This window comes from Rhipicephalus microplus, chromosome 2 (genome assembly GCF_043290135.1).
Source record: "Rhipicephalus microplus isolate Deutch F79 chromosome 2, USDA_Rmic, whole genome shotgun sequence".
In the NCBI taxonomy this organism is placed as follows: domain Eukaryota; kingdom Metazoa; phylum Arthropoda; class Arachnida; order Ixodida; family Ixodidae; genus Rhipicephalus; species Rhipicephalus microplus.
In genome coordinates, this window is record NC_134701.1 from 295,856,517 (window position 1) to 295,870,350 (window position 13,834).

At 47.7% G+C, this 13,834-nt stretch overlaps 1 protein-coding gene across 1 annotated transcript in view; it reads left to right on the plus strand.

The window, feature by feature from the left end:
- The window catches only part of LOC119178557 (HHIP-like protein 1), a 192,561-nt gene that overhangs the window by 162,923 nt on the left and 15,804 nt on the right, over window positions 1-13,834 (plus strand). The gene's annotated exons all lie outside the window — the stretch shown is intronic.

The window sequence follows — 13,834 nt, forward strand, 5'->3', positions numbered from 1 at the left end:
TTTTAATTTGACAATTCAGCCTTCCTTATTCTTGCTTCGAATATCATCTAATCCAACAGTATGCGGCATCTACCAATTTTTCAAATGCGAAGGCATTTTTTAAGTGCCAACCACTGGCGCGCGTACGCTCGCGCCTGCGTGTCAAAAGCGTCAAAGGCTCCTCCCGGCGCATGGCCTCCGAGATGGTGGGCGGGTGGCGTGTTTCTCTCCGGGCGTCCCAAAAGCTGCGCTCCCTACCTAAGGCAACGAGTATCGCCCGCGCGCTGGGCTCCCGAGTTCGGGCGCATCAAGTGAGGGTTCCCGCGCCCACTGAGACCATGGCAGGCAGCAGAGCGCATGGCATTCCGGCATGCGCATGGTTTTTTTTTTCTGCCTACGAGCAAGAATCGCCGCGAGGATCTTTTTGCTGAACCGAAGGAAAGTACTTTTTTCGTTACTGCATTTATTTTGGTCCCCTTTGCGAAGAAAAGAATGGCAACTACTGCATTTTCCTGATAGGTAATTGTAAGGTGGTCTCGATTCGTCTGTGGCATTACTACTTTTTTTCATCATGGTCCGTTTTGTTTCGGAGATAAACACCTAGATTTGAAAAATATAGATGCATTCTAGTATTCCCCTTTCCTCTGGAGACCTGTATGGGGGAAAACTGGACTAAATATTGTCGTTTAATTGCATTTCTCTCCTATTCTGACTCACAGTTTATATAATATATTGAGTACGGATATTTATGACTGGGTCAACCGAAGCGCAGTTGAAAAAAGTGTGAAATGTCACTGCTATGTAATAATGCAGTCTTTCATACCAGGTACACAAAAATCTGAACACGCGTTGCGTACTTGTTGGAAAAGCAAAACATTTGGATGTGCGATTTTACAATGCTCAACGTATCCACTGAACACCGTCAAATTCACAGTGGAAACGGGCACACATAAGTGACTAAAGAGTGCCTGTAACTAGCCCGTGGTTGTCGCAAAACCAGCGATGTTCAGTCTATAGACACAAACAAGACGCTTGGCGACCACCTTCATCCTCCTCCCTGTATCCTGCTTCTGCGGCTCGACCGGAGGATTTTTGAAACGGTGATGTAATGAAAATCCGCGCTAGTTCCAATAAAGAAAAGAAAAAAACAACTCTTTTAATAGCGTGTAACCCGTGAGCATTGAGCATTCCACTCTTTTGACTTCGCTTGCTTATCGGGCTGTCATTTTTTCTTCGGCAGTGCCCTCCATAGTATACATTCTGCGAATTCCGGAGTACAGTAGGTTTCCAGCTCATGCGGGTCTCTTGCAGAAACATCGCAATTATAAGTGCTCTAATATGGGTAGCGCAAATATACCGCGAAAAAATTTCTCTGAAAAATTTCACGCGCGAATATTGACTTGGCCTCTCGTACACCTTGGTCCGACATTCCCAAATGAGTGCGAAGCTATATAAAAGCGCAAAACCGAATTGCTCGCCACATGCAAGGTTCGCCAACAGCGCGACAGCTTTTTCGGATGGGTGGACAGATGGATGGATGTATCCGGCTGCGCCCTTTAGATCAGGCGCCGGCCCGTATGGATGGATGGATGGATGGATATGGCAGTACCCTTTAGATCGGGCGGTGGCTCGTGCCACCAAGCCGTAATACTTAATGAACTAAAACCTAGATTTATTTTTTTTCCTTTAAAAAGTGAGTTTGAGGATTCGTACTTTGCAGTGAAGAGTTTAATTTTCACTTGTGCCTTGACTTTAGCCACCAATCACATAACCTCCTTCTAGTTAAGTCTACCCGCTTAAAGTCTATTTTGCCCTCCCGGTCCCTAAACCCCAGTGCTTTGAAAAACTCTGCGCCATCCTCCTGAACTATAGGGTGAAACCCTTTACAGAACATTATCAAGTGTTCGGCAGTTTCTTCTTCCTTTCCACACGCACTGCATACTGTGTCTACCCCTTCGTATTTGGCCCGATATGTCTTGGTTCGCAGTACTCCCGTCCTGGCCTCAAACAGTAGAGAACTACCCCGAGTATTATCATAGATCCTTTCCTTGGCTATTTCCTGCTTAAAAGTTCGATAGATCTATAGTGCGGACTTCTTAATCATGCCAATTCTCCACATGTCGGTCTCCGTTTCCTACGACCATATAAAGCAGCGCCGCGGTGCGGCGAAAAGAGCTAGCCTTTGAAAACACACCCTCTCCGTGCGATAACGATAGTTATAGCGCGAGAACAAAACGACGACACAGAGACAAGAAGGACACGAAAGACACGAGCGCTAACTTCCAACTGATTTTATTGCGCAGAGCACGATAATATATAGAGGAGACAGTAACCATGTGATAAAAACCATATGGCACAAAGAGCAGAACACGAGTAAGAGAAAAACAAAGACAAAAACAACAGCACAGAAAAACGGCAAAGAAAAATCTATAAGAAACCCAAACAGAAAAGTAAAGATAATATAACTACCTGCGCGCACCGAAACCTTCGAGGAACCTGAGTTCCTTCTCGGACAGAGCCACGGAGGGCTTGCTAATACAAGGCACCTGTTCGCGTGCCATCTGCGCGGCCTCGACGATGACTCGGGTGCGCTCATCTCTGTGCTTGTACAGCGTCGCTGTGTCCTTGAAAAGGGGAACACAATTGCACTAAGTGCAATTGTGTTCCCCTTCCGTGTCATTGTGAGAGAAAGTGGTACGTGGCAAAAGCAACTCGGCTTGTTTATTCAGACCCATCTAAAGTGTCTAAAGATTGATGACCCATTTTTGATCAAAAACTCGCAGGCTCTGATAGAATTTTTCAAACAGTCAAATCAATCTAATCTTTTCGGTTTTTCATTGACATAAAGGACCTATACTACTCCCTGCCTCACGATGATGTATTAGAATGTATAAGGCATATAACATAGAAATTTTCGGGGAATTGAACTTCCAATTAAAAACTGGCATCAGTTCGCGAGATTTTCTTGACCTGGTTTTGCTATACCTTACCTCTACTTTTGTTCAATGGAATGATTGCATTTATCTGCAGATAAAGGGTGTTTTAATCGGCTCATGCATAGCACCTCTACTCAGTGGTCTTCTATTGGCAAAAATGGGCAAAAAACTGCAGGAAAAGTTAGAAGGCTCGCATGTCGTCAAAGTATTCAGATACGTCGATAATTTTTTGGTTCTTCTAAATTGCAATTCTTCTATATTCCACTTGTTTGCGACTCAAACGATAGGTGTGTTCGAAGATTGTTCAAAGCCTCTTGTGTTGACCCATAAAATGCCCGAGAATGACAAGATACGCTTTTTGGATGTAAAACTGGTTTTTATCTCACAGCACATCTGATGATGATGATGAACCTTCAGCTTTGCTGGCACTCGCCCACAAAGGGGGTTCGGCCAAGAACCGGGCGGCAGGATCATCAAGTGTGCTAAGTCAGACATTCAGGTAGTCTCGTAGCCGTAAATAATAACAATAGATTATCAAGGTAATCTTTTTGTTGCCATTATGTACTCGCACACAGCAGACAAAACCTCCCTGTGGCTATAACCTAATGTAATCCCTCCGAAGGATAAAATTACTTCCACGTTTATTTTTAAACCTAGCTTCTCAATTGGTTCGACCAGGTATCTTTTCCTTTGATAAGAATATCGTTGACAGGATAAAAAGAAATGATCTATTGATTTTGATTCCTTGCAAAACAGACACAACGGAGATGATGTTAGTCCAGCTTTATGTAGGTAGTAATTCAGATGTGGAATTCTGCATCGTAATCTGGTGATGGTAATTTCTAACTGCCGAGATACACACCACTGTTTGTTCCAGCAAAATCTTAGATGTACGAAGTCTCTGACTTTATCCAATGATATTTTTTCTATTTTTTTGCAAACAAGCATTTCTATATCTGAGGGCTGTTACGTAGGCGAAATCAGGTAAAATAGGTAAGAGTGGTCCGCTTAAAGATGCTTTGGCTAACGAGTCTGCCATCTATCTCATTTGGATAAATCCCGCAGTGGCCAGGTATCCATAGCAAGTGAAATTTTTTCAGGTTCGCTGGTAATAAACTGCTAATCATACTCAATAATGTCAAATTTTTTGCTGTAGATAGTGCAGTGCATACTGAGAGAGAATCGGTAAGTATGACCGCTTCTGATTCGCTTGCAGGAAGTTTACGAAGCGCTAGAATTATAGCAAATAATTCAGCGATGAATATAGGCGTGTATTCTGGTAATCGAACTGAGAAATACCAGTGGAGAGAAGTACAGAAGATGCCTACTCCAGCATTTTCGTTCAATACGGATGCATCCGTCGCAATAATGTTGTTTATGGACAGATGAGTCAAGTAATCTCGTAACCGATTATTTAAATATTGAAGGGGCAGTTGTTTCGCATTAGGGGGGAAATATCATCAAATTTAATTTCAAGTTTTGAATTAGGCATCTTCGTGCGAGTGATGCATCTGTTGCCGCTGTGTGCCGCGATGTTATGCCTGCGTAACCTTCGATCTTTGTTGTGTTGGTGTTATTGTTGGTGTTATTGCTGTTGGTGTTATGAACCACGTGCGCAGAAACCTCTACCTGCTTTTTCTTCCGCTCACAGCAAGTTAGTTAAGCGAAGCATACCACGAACCTATCTTGAGAATGCCTTAAATAGGTCGTGCGCCGCCAATATCTCTGCGAGCTTCAAAGCTCAAGTTTCCCGGCTTAAGGCTTCGGGTTTCCCCGAGGCGTTTATCGCTTCCGTTGCTGAGACTATCCTGCGGACTAATAAGGCAGAGCAGAGGCAGCGACAGAATCTGAGCAACACGGCTACAGAACGTGAAAGGATAGCCGTGATTCCATACAAACACCAGATATCTCATAGGCTCAAGAAATCGGAAAACGTGTTGGAGTTCGTGTCCTGTTCTCGGCACCGTCCAAATTAATCAGCCTCACCAAATCTACAAACCCCTTGAAAACGCAATCATCAACGGAATGCAGAGTTCAACATCGAAACAGGTATGCGACCGGCTCCCGGGAAGTTGTCTATAGGACCCCCCTTTCATGCGGTGCTTGTTATGTCGGAACGACCGGAAGGTGTCTGAACGATCGGCTTAGAGAACATGCTTACAATGTTAGAAACGGGAAAGATGGTTTTCTTGCTCAGCACTGCACTGAGTGCAATTGTGTTCCCCTCTTCGAGGACACAGCGACGCTGTACAAGCACAGAGATGAGCGCACCCGAGTCATCGTCGAGGCCGCGCAGATGGCACGCGAACAGGTGCCTTGTATTAGCAAGCCCTCCGTGGCTCTGTCCGAGAAGGAACCCAGGTTCCTCGAAGGTTTCGGTGCGCGCAGGTAGTTATATTATCGTTACCTTTCTGTTTCGTTTTCTTATAGATTTTTTTTGCCGTTTTTCTGTGCTGTTGTTTTTGTCTTTGTTTTTCTCTTACTCGTGTTCTGCTCTTTGTGCCATATGGTTTTTATCACATGGTTACTGTCTCCTCTATATATTTTTGTGCTCTGCGCAATAAACTCAGTTTGAAGTTAGCGCTCGTGTCTTTCGTGTCCTTCTTGTCTCTGTGTCGTCGTTTTGTTCTCGCGCTATAACTATGGTCATGCCATACCAACTAGCCCAAGCTGCCGCACCTCTCCATGCGATTCGGACTGCCGGAGAGAAACCCGCCACGCGCCCGCCATTTCGGAGGCTATGCTCGGTGTTGGCGCTGGAGGGGCATACGCGACAAGGAGCGAGGGATCAAGCAGGGCTTGATATTTTCGCCTTCGTCACCATGCGTACAGCTGCGCCCACCAACCATACACCGCGACCCCTCCAAATGCTGTGCCTAATGGCCACTGCTTCGAAGGCATGGTCGAGTATTGGGCGCAAGCACGAAAACTACTTCAAACATTCTTGAATGACCGCTTCGTCATCTAGAACGACCTTGACATGACGAACAAATGTGAGTGCTACCTGCGTGACGCTATTTCGTGCCGAGTTTGAGCAACGCCGATAAATCCAGCGAATACCGACCGGCTGCGCTGGCCCCGGTCCTGAGTGTGATCGCCGGCCGAGCGGAAACATCGTACAGACTACTAGAGCATGTCGGGGTTTCTGTGCATTGATTTGTGACTTTCTATGCTGAAAACAAGTGTAAACAAGCTTCAGAGGTATGAATCTTTCAGCGTGAGCCCTCGCCTACCGCGATGTCAATTCAGAGTGGTGTCATCTGCACCCAGCGAAGGCCTCTACCGCCAAGTTCGTATGAACCAGCCCATGCGAGGAACATCGGCTGAAAAAAAAATCGACGGAGTTTCCGTCGCAACGTAGACAGTATATACGACGCCCGAAACATGGCGTAGTGCCTACGGAGGAATATTTATCTGCACGGTGTTTATTTTCAACATCGGTATTCGTCGTCGCTGAAAGCGAACCTCGCACTAGACAATGAATTTCGGCGATGTGAAAACGTAGGTACTTGCATAAGGGTATTCGCGGATTGTACGACGCTGAAACATTCGTTGGCTTCGGTGCAAATGGTTTGCTTTTGTTGTAAAGCTAACCACAAGCGTGCGCTGGTTGGTAGCAGTGTGATGTAATTTCGTGCTGTTATGCCTAGGAGTCCACACCGAACATCATTGCCTCTGCAGAGGCGTCAGTGCCATCGAGCGAGCCCGCCTGGCGCCATCAGCTCAACGACGGCATCAATCAGCGGTGCCGGTCTGTCTTACGCAACGCACGGCGAGATTCCTGAGCGCATGGACCCGATGAAGCAAGCGGCACCATCCAGTCTGGCGAGGCTTACGCAATTCGTGGCAACGTCATTTATTCTTGGGTGCGGTGCAGCGGCTCCCGATTTGGGGAAGCCGAGACCACCAGCGGCGAGTCCGATTGGAGGGTGGTGACGTAATGGATGACCCGGTGCCTATAAAAAAGCCAAGTGGCGCGCCGACAAGCAGCCGACTTATGCGTCAGAGAGAAGCTATCTCGGCTCTTCGAGTCCCTAAGCTGTCGGGCCCCGGTGCCGAATATGTAACGCCTCTATTTCTATGCTGTACATAAACCTTGCCTTAACTCACCATCGTGTTGTCCGCTCGTCTATCAGTTCTGCGCAGAAGTAGTCGCGAGTTGAGAAACATACGCTACCAAATGGCCAGTGTTCTTGGCAGAGGCGAGTTTCGGAGCAGTGGCGCCTTCGGGATTGCGTTGGCGTCGCGCCTCGTAACAGTGGATGGCAGCTGCGGGATCGGCCGGCGTCAGCGACATCGATGCGGTGAGTGCCTGATGTTTCCCCCTCAATTCACCAGACTACTCTAGCACAGGTTATAGTAGTTTAGAGAATGGCTGTGTGAAGCATTGGAGTGAGCTTTGATAGTTTCAAGCCATGCCGGAGTGCTTTGAAACCAATGGTAATGAGGAGGGTGTAAAAACGGTAGTGTTGAAAATTGCTTACGCGTTTCTCTAGTGGACATTTAGCGGGTGCGGCAAGTAGATTCTTGACAGTGGCGAACAGCAAGAGGCTAGTGTGAAAGATGGAGAACCTTAAAGTGAAGGAGCTCATCGAAATTTGTGAGGAACTTTCCGAACTTTGGGCCGTGCAAAACGAATGCAAGCGATCCTTGAGATCATAAAGGATAAAATATTGATGATTGAGGAAGTCAGTGAGGCCTGGGCGCATATGAAAGCACGCCGTGAGGAGGCTGAAAGGCGTCGTGAACGCGAAGGAGCTGAAAGGCGAGAACGCCGTGAGAAGGCCGAGAGACTAAAGCACCTCGAGTTTAAACGAATAGAATTGGCAATCCTACAGTGTTCACAGGCGCCTAACGTTGCTTCTGCGATAGTTCAGGTCAGCGGTCATAGAATTCGGGACCGACTGCCACCGTTCGGAGTCGGCGAGGACATGACGAAGTATCTCGTGAAGTTCGAACACGTCTGCGAGTGAAATGCCTTGGAGCGGTCTCTTTGGGCGCAGAATCTGTTAGCTCTTCTTTCCGGCGAAGTGTCCGACGTGATAAGGCTCTTGTCGAGGGAAGTGTTTGATAGTTATGACGAGGTTAAGGAAGTGCTTTTGAGACGTTATAAGTGTGCACCCGAGGCTTTCTGGCAAACGTTCCGGGAAGTGAAAAAGGGCACTGAGTCACACGTTGACTCCGCGTTTCGTCTTAAAGCCGATTTGATAGAATGACTCAAGGGCGAAGATGTGTGTCACGATCACGATAAAGTGGTAGAATGCATTGCATTGGAGCGATTCTACCGCTGCATCGAGGATGATGTCAAGCTTTGGCTGCGGCACAAACTTGGCGAAGTGCAGCTTAACAAGGCAGCAGAGTTAGCTGTGCAGTATTGTACTCGCCGAAAGTTGCATAGAAGGGCAATGCGCGATGAAAAGGATGAAATGAAAGATAGCTTATCAAAGAAACCTTGATTGATTGATATGTGGGGTTTAACGTCCCAAAACCACTCTATGATTATGAGAGACGCCGTAGTGGAGGGCTCCGGAAATTTAGACCACCTGGGGTTCTTTAACGTGCACCCAAATCTGAGCACACGGGCCTACAACATTTCCGCCTCCATCGGAAATGCAGCCGCCGCAGCCGGGATACGAACCCGCGCCCTGCGGGTCAGCAGCCGAGTGCCTTAGCCACTAGACCACCGCGGCGGGGCTATCAAAGAAACCTGATCAACGGAAACCTACTCCGCACCGTATTTCAGGAAGGAGCCGTCTCTTACCAAGTACACTGTAGAAGAAGGGCAAACGGAAGCGGAGAAATCGAGTGAGGTTCCTAAACAACGCACTGATACCACACGGGCGTTTGAATCACGGAAGTCGCTAAGCTGCTGCAAGTTCAAAAAAAGGAAGGACACATGGCATTAAACTGTAAACAAAAGTTTGCTTTCGCAATAATACGAGAATTGGAAAAGAACATGCGGTTGTTAGAGCCGTATCTCCAGGAAATTAGTGTCAATGGGAAAACGTGTCGAGCGTTGCTAGACTCAGCGGCAACCATGGATGTTGCCCATCCTTCGTTTGTGTCTCCGGATGACTTCACAGGAGAATGCGCGTGGATTAGGCAAGTCGCCGAGGAGCAGAGTGCTTGCTTACCAATCGCTACGGTTGTCATTGAAGGCCCGTTCGGTAAGCTTCGCACCGAAGCGGCTGTGTCAGCCGCGCTTTCCGATCGTTTTCCTTATCTTTTTTTTATTAACTCTGAGCAGATTCTCAAAGAGCAGGGTTAATCGTTCTTCTCCAACTTAGCGTACATGGCCCTTTCGCGATCGCAAGCGCGGAAGCTTTCGCAGGGTTTTGATCTCGTTCAATAGTGAAACACCACCTCTAAAAGATGCTGATCTTTGTGGCCTTGGCGGCGAGTCGAGGGAACCTCAGACAGGAAATTCTCCGTGTGAGTCGTTTGAGCAGTCACTCGAGCGGCCCGTCGCCGAAGCGACTGGCGCGGTCTGTGGAGGAGATGACATGGCACCAATGAGTCAGAGCGAGAGGGGTGCAACGCTCTCGCCCAGTTGGAGTGAGCTGTCGAGGGTTGATTGAGAAACACTCATTTGAGAGCAGCGTGAGGACCTCTCGATTAAAGCGCTAATGGAAAGCGCAAACTTGGGGAAAAAAGAAAAAGAATGGTTCTTTTTTTGAGAAAGCAGGGCTCGTCTATCAGAGCTACACAAATGCGCAAGATCACAAGTATGAGCAGTTCTTGGTGCCACAAAAGTATCTTCACCAAATATCGGAACTGGTGCATGAAAACGCGTGAGCAGGGCACCTCGGCCTAAAGAAGACCAAGGCTACAGTTTCCCTTGAGTTTTATTGGACGAAATGCTGGACGGATATCGAAGACTTCGTATGCTCATGTGACACTTGTCAGAGAGCGGGAAAATCTACGGACAAGTGGAAGGCACCCATGAAGTTTGTGCCAATTATCACAGAACCTTTTCGGCGTGTAATAATTGATTTCGTTGGGCCATTGCCAGACTCAAAACAAGGCTGTTGGTACATCCTGACGGCGCTCTGTGCAGTGACGAAATTTCCAGAAGCGATGCCACTTATGGAGCTCAATTCCCCTCATGCCATGGATGCACTGCTATCTATATTTGCACGCGTCGGATTTCCTTCTGAAATTCAATGCGACAACGGTAGTATCTTCAGCAGCTGCCTTACCTCTACCTTTTTGAATAAATGTGAAATAACAGTAGTGCACAGCTCGATTCAACACCCGCAATCTAATCCGGTAGAGCGTATACATTCTGTTCTGAAAAGGAGACTGAGAGCTCTTCTCTACGAATGCGCCTGGGAAGCGTGTATTCCTCCCGCTATGTTCGCTTTTAGATCAGCTCTTCATGAGAGCACTGGTTTTAGCCCTGCAGAGCTTGTGTATGGCAGGAGTTGGAGAACACCATCTCGAATGCTACGCGAATCCCGGGAGGGATTCGATGATGACCCTAATGTAGTTGCGTGTGTTCTAGACCTTCTTCAGAGGCTTTGAAAAGCGAAAGAGTTTGTGGAAAGCCACATGAGGGCTGCACAAGTGTTGTCGAAGGAGTACTACGACAAATTAGCGAAGAAATTCACCTTTGAAGTTGGTAGTCTGGTAATGCTTCTGCGGCTGTCCAAAAACAACAAGCTTGAAGTTCATTGCGATGGGCCTGCGAAAGTAGTCTTGAAGCTTTCTGATAAAGTTTAGGAAGTGAAACTAGAAAGGTGGCCAAACAAAATTTACTACAGTAATTTGATGAAACCATATGTTCAACGCCAGGCGGTCGTAAATCTGCTTTCGAATCCTCCAGAGGAAGATGAAGCAGAATTTGTGACTTCTAGTTATGTAATCGAAAGGGCATTCGATGTAATCTTGGAGTAACGTCCAGAAGGAAAACTTGAGGAAGATTGTTCCCAAATTTAGACTTGTTTTCGGACCGTTCAGGAAAGACGACGGTGATTGAACATGATATCAAGCTAACTTTTGAAGAGCCAGTCCGTAGCAAGTGGTATCAAAGTTCCTCTGTGCAAAATGAGATCATGAAAGAGGAGATTTTGAAAGTGCTGAAGTTAGGAGCTATTTCACGCCAAGAAGACAGCTCTGGTAACGAAAGGCCAGTTTTTTATTTAAGCCGAAAACTGAGCTGCAGAGAAGAGGCGTACAGTACTTCTGAAAAGGAATGCGCTTGCCTCGTGTGGGCCATTCAAAAGCTAGCCAGTTATGTCTACTGTTCGAGGTTTGTGGTATAAGTGGATCACTGTCCTCTAACCTGGGTAAATAAGATGTCGCCTAAAAGTGGCCGGTTACCGAGGTGGAGCATGATACCCCAACAACAACACTTGGACGTTCGCTACAAGAAAGAGAAGGTAAACGCTAATGCAGACGCATTCAGCCATGCGTTTTAGTGAGTATCTTCTCCACCTTACGGTTTTTCGCTGGCGAGTCGCGGCAGAATTTTGTTCTCATCATGGCCTTGGAAAAGCGCTCTCGTCCAGTGAGTGAGTGAGTATGAACTTTATTGAGGTCCTGAGAAGAAAGAAAGCGGTGCCGAAAGCCCCGCCATCAATCCGGCGGCTCCACCCAGGTCGGGACCGGTAGACAGAGTCTTTCGGCGACGGCCCGGGCCCTCTGGACAGCCTTGAGCTGAGCGATGAGCTCTGTGCTTCGAAGGGCGGAGTCCCAGGAGGACTGGTCAGAAAATTCTGTACCCACGTTGGCAGGGCACAACCAGAGCATGTGGTCGAAATTGTTATACTCGTTTCCACAGTGTGGACATGCAGTGGAAAAGTCCGGATTAATCCTGCTTAGTGTCGTTGGTGTGATGTATGTACGTGTCTGCAATTGTCTGTAAGTGATTGCTTGTGCTCTGTTCAGATCTCTGTGAGGAGGAGGAAAAGTTCGACGTTCTAATCTATGATGTGAGGTGAGTTCGTGATATGATACAAGTGGGTCTTTGTAGTCGAGGTTCCTGCAGGCTGCATTTAAGCGAGGGGGCGAACCACTGACGCGGAAAGTGAGCTCTCGCGCCAGTGTGTGTGCCCGCTCGTTTGGGTTGCCAGCAAAGCCGGAAATGTTTCCCATGTGGGCTGGGAACCATGCGATGTGTGAAGACCGAAAGTTTTCCTCCTTCGTCTCGTGGTTGAAAAGCCTGTTAACGACCGCAGCTGCCTTCGAAGAGACTAGGGCCGCCGAAAAAGTTCTTATAGCTGTTCTAGAGTCCGAGTAAATGACAGAGGCTTCAGTGCAGCTTCGAAGGGCTAGCGCAATGGCCATTTCCTCTGCTTCGTGGGTGAAATTGGTAACTACCGTGGCTGCGTTGACGAGCGAGCCATGGGCGTCCACCACAGAGACTGCATAGGCACCTCGATTCCAATATTTTGCGGCATCAACGAAGAGGACCTGCGTATCGTTGCACATGATCTTGGCGAGTATTGCCTTGGCTCTCGCTTTTCGTCGTCCTTCATTGTGGGTTGGGTGTATGTTTCTGGGAATCGGGTCAACTGTTATCGCTTTCCTGGCTTGTGTGCAAAGTTGGGACTTTTCTGGCGGCATGAAGAAAGGCTGAAGACCGGCTTCAAACAATATCTCGTTGCCCGCCTTTGAGAGTGAGAGCCGACTAATCTGTGCATGCCGCTGTGCCTCAAAGAGTTCGGTAGCTGTATTATGCAGGCCCAATTGTAAGAGTCGTTCCGTACTAGTGTTGCGAGGGAGGCTCAGGACCCTTTTCAATCCTGTTCGAATTAATGTATCAATTTTGTTGAGCTCTGTCTTCTTCCAGTTGAGGAAGGGGGCGGCGTAAGTCACGTGGCTGATGAGAAAGGCGTGAAATGCTTTCATGAGGTTGTCCTCTTTCAGACCAGCCCTTCTACTGTTGACCCTTGATAATACCCTGGTGAAGTTGAAGACACTTTTCTCTATACGTTTGAGGGCCTCCGCGTTGTCACCGCTGTAAGCACCAACTACCATGCCCAGGACCTTGATTGTGTTACATATTGGGATACTACCTCCGTCCTTGGTGTGTAAGTGAACGGGGAGGGAGCTAAGGAGCTGTCCCTTTCTGGGGCCGTGTTTACACAGAAGGAGCTCTGATTTGCTCGTAGATAGCTTCAGCCCCGTATTTTGTAGGAAAGCTTGTGTGGTGTCTAGGGCATGTTGTAGGTTCTGCTCCAGGGAGCCTAGTGGGCCACTTGTGGACCAGATGGTAATGTCATCTGCGTAAATCACGTGTCCTACCCCACGAACTTTCGAGAGTCGGTTCGCCAGATCGTGCATTGCGATGTTGAAAAGAAGTGGCGAAAGCACTGACCCTTGGGGGGTGCCGACGTTTCCCAGCTTGTGCTTACGGCTTCTGATTTGTCCGATGTTTATGGTAGCCGTACGGTCCGCCAAAAACGATCTGACATAGTTGTGAAATTTTTCTCCGAGATGTAAACTGGAGATTTCGTTGAGGATATGTTCGTGCCTGACCGTATCGAAGGCCTTCGTTATGTCGAGCGCCAGGATGCCCTTTACGTCCCGTGATTTATTGTCTATCACAGCACTCCTGATAAGGAGCATGGCATCTTGTGTTGATAGTGATTTTCGGAATCCTATGAGATTGTGGCGAAAAAGGCTGTTTGCTTCGATGTGCTCTGCAATTCTATTGTGAATGACATGTTCGGCGACCTTTCCGAGGCACGAAGTAAGGGATATTGGTCTCAAGTTCTCGGCATGGAGCGGTTTTCCGGGTTTGGGGATGAGAATTATATTGGCAGTTCGCCATTCATCCGGTACGCGGCCCTCCGTCCATACTTCGTTTATTTTCTTTGTAATGATTTGTATGGCTTGGTTATCTAAGTTTCTGAGAAGTTTGTTAGTTAATCCGTCTGGACCAGGGGCCGATCGGCCGTTAAGGCCATGAAGGG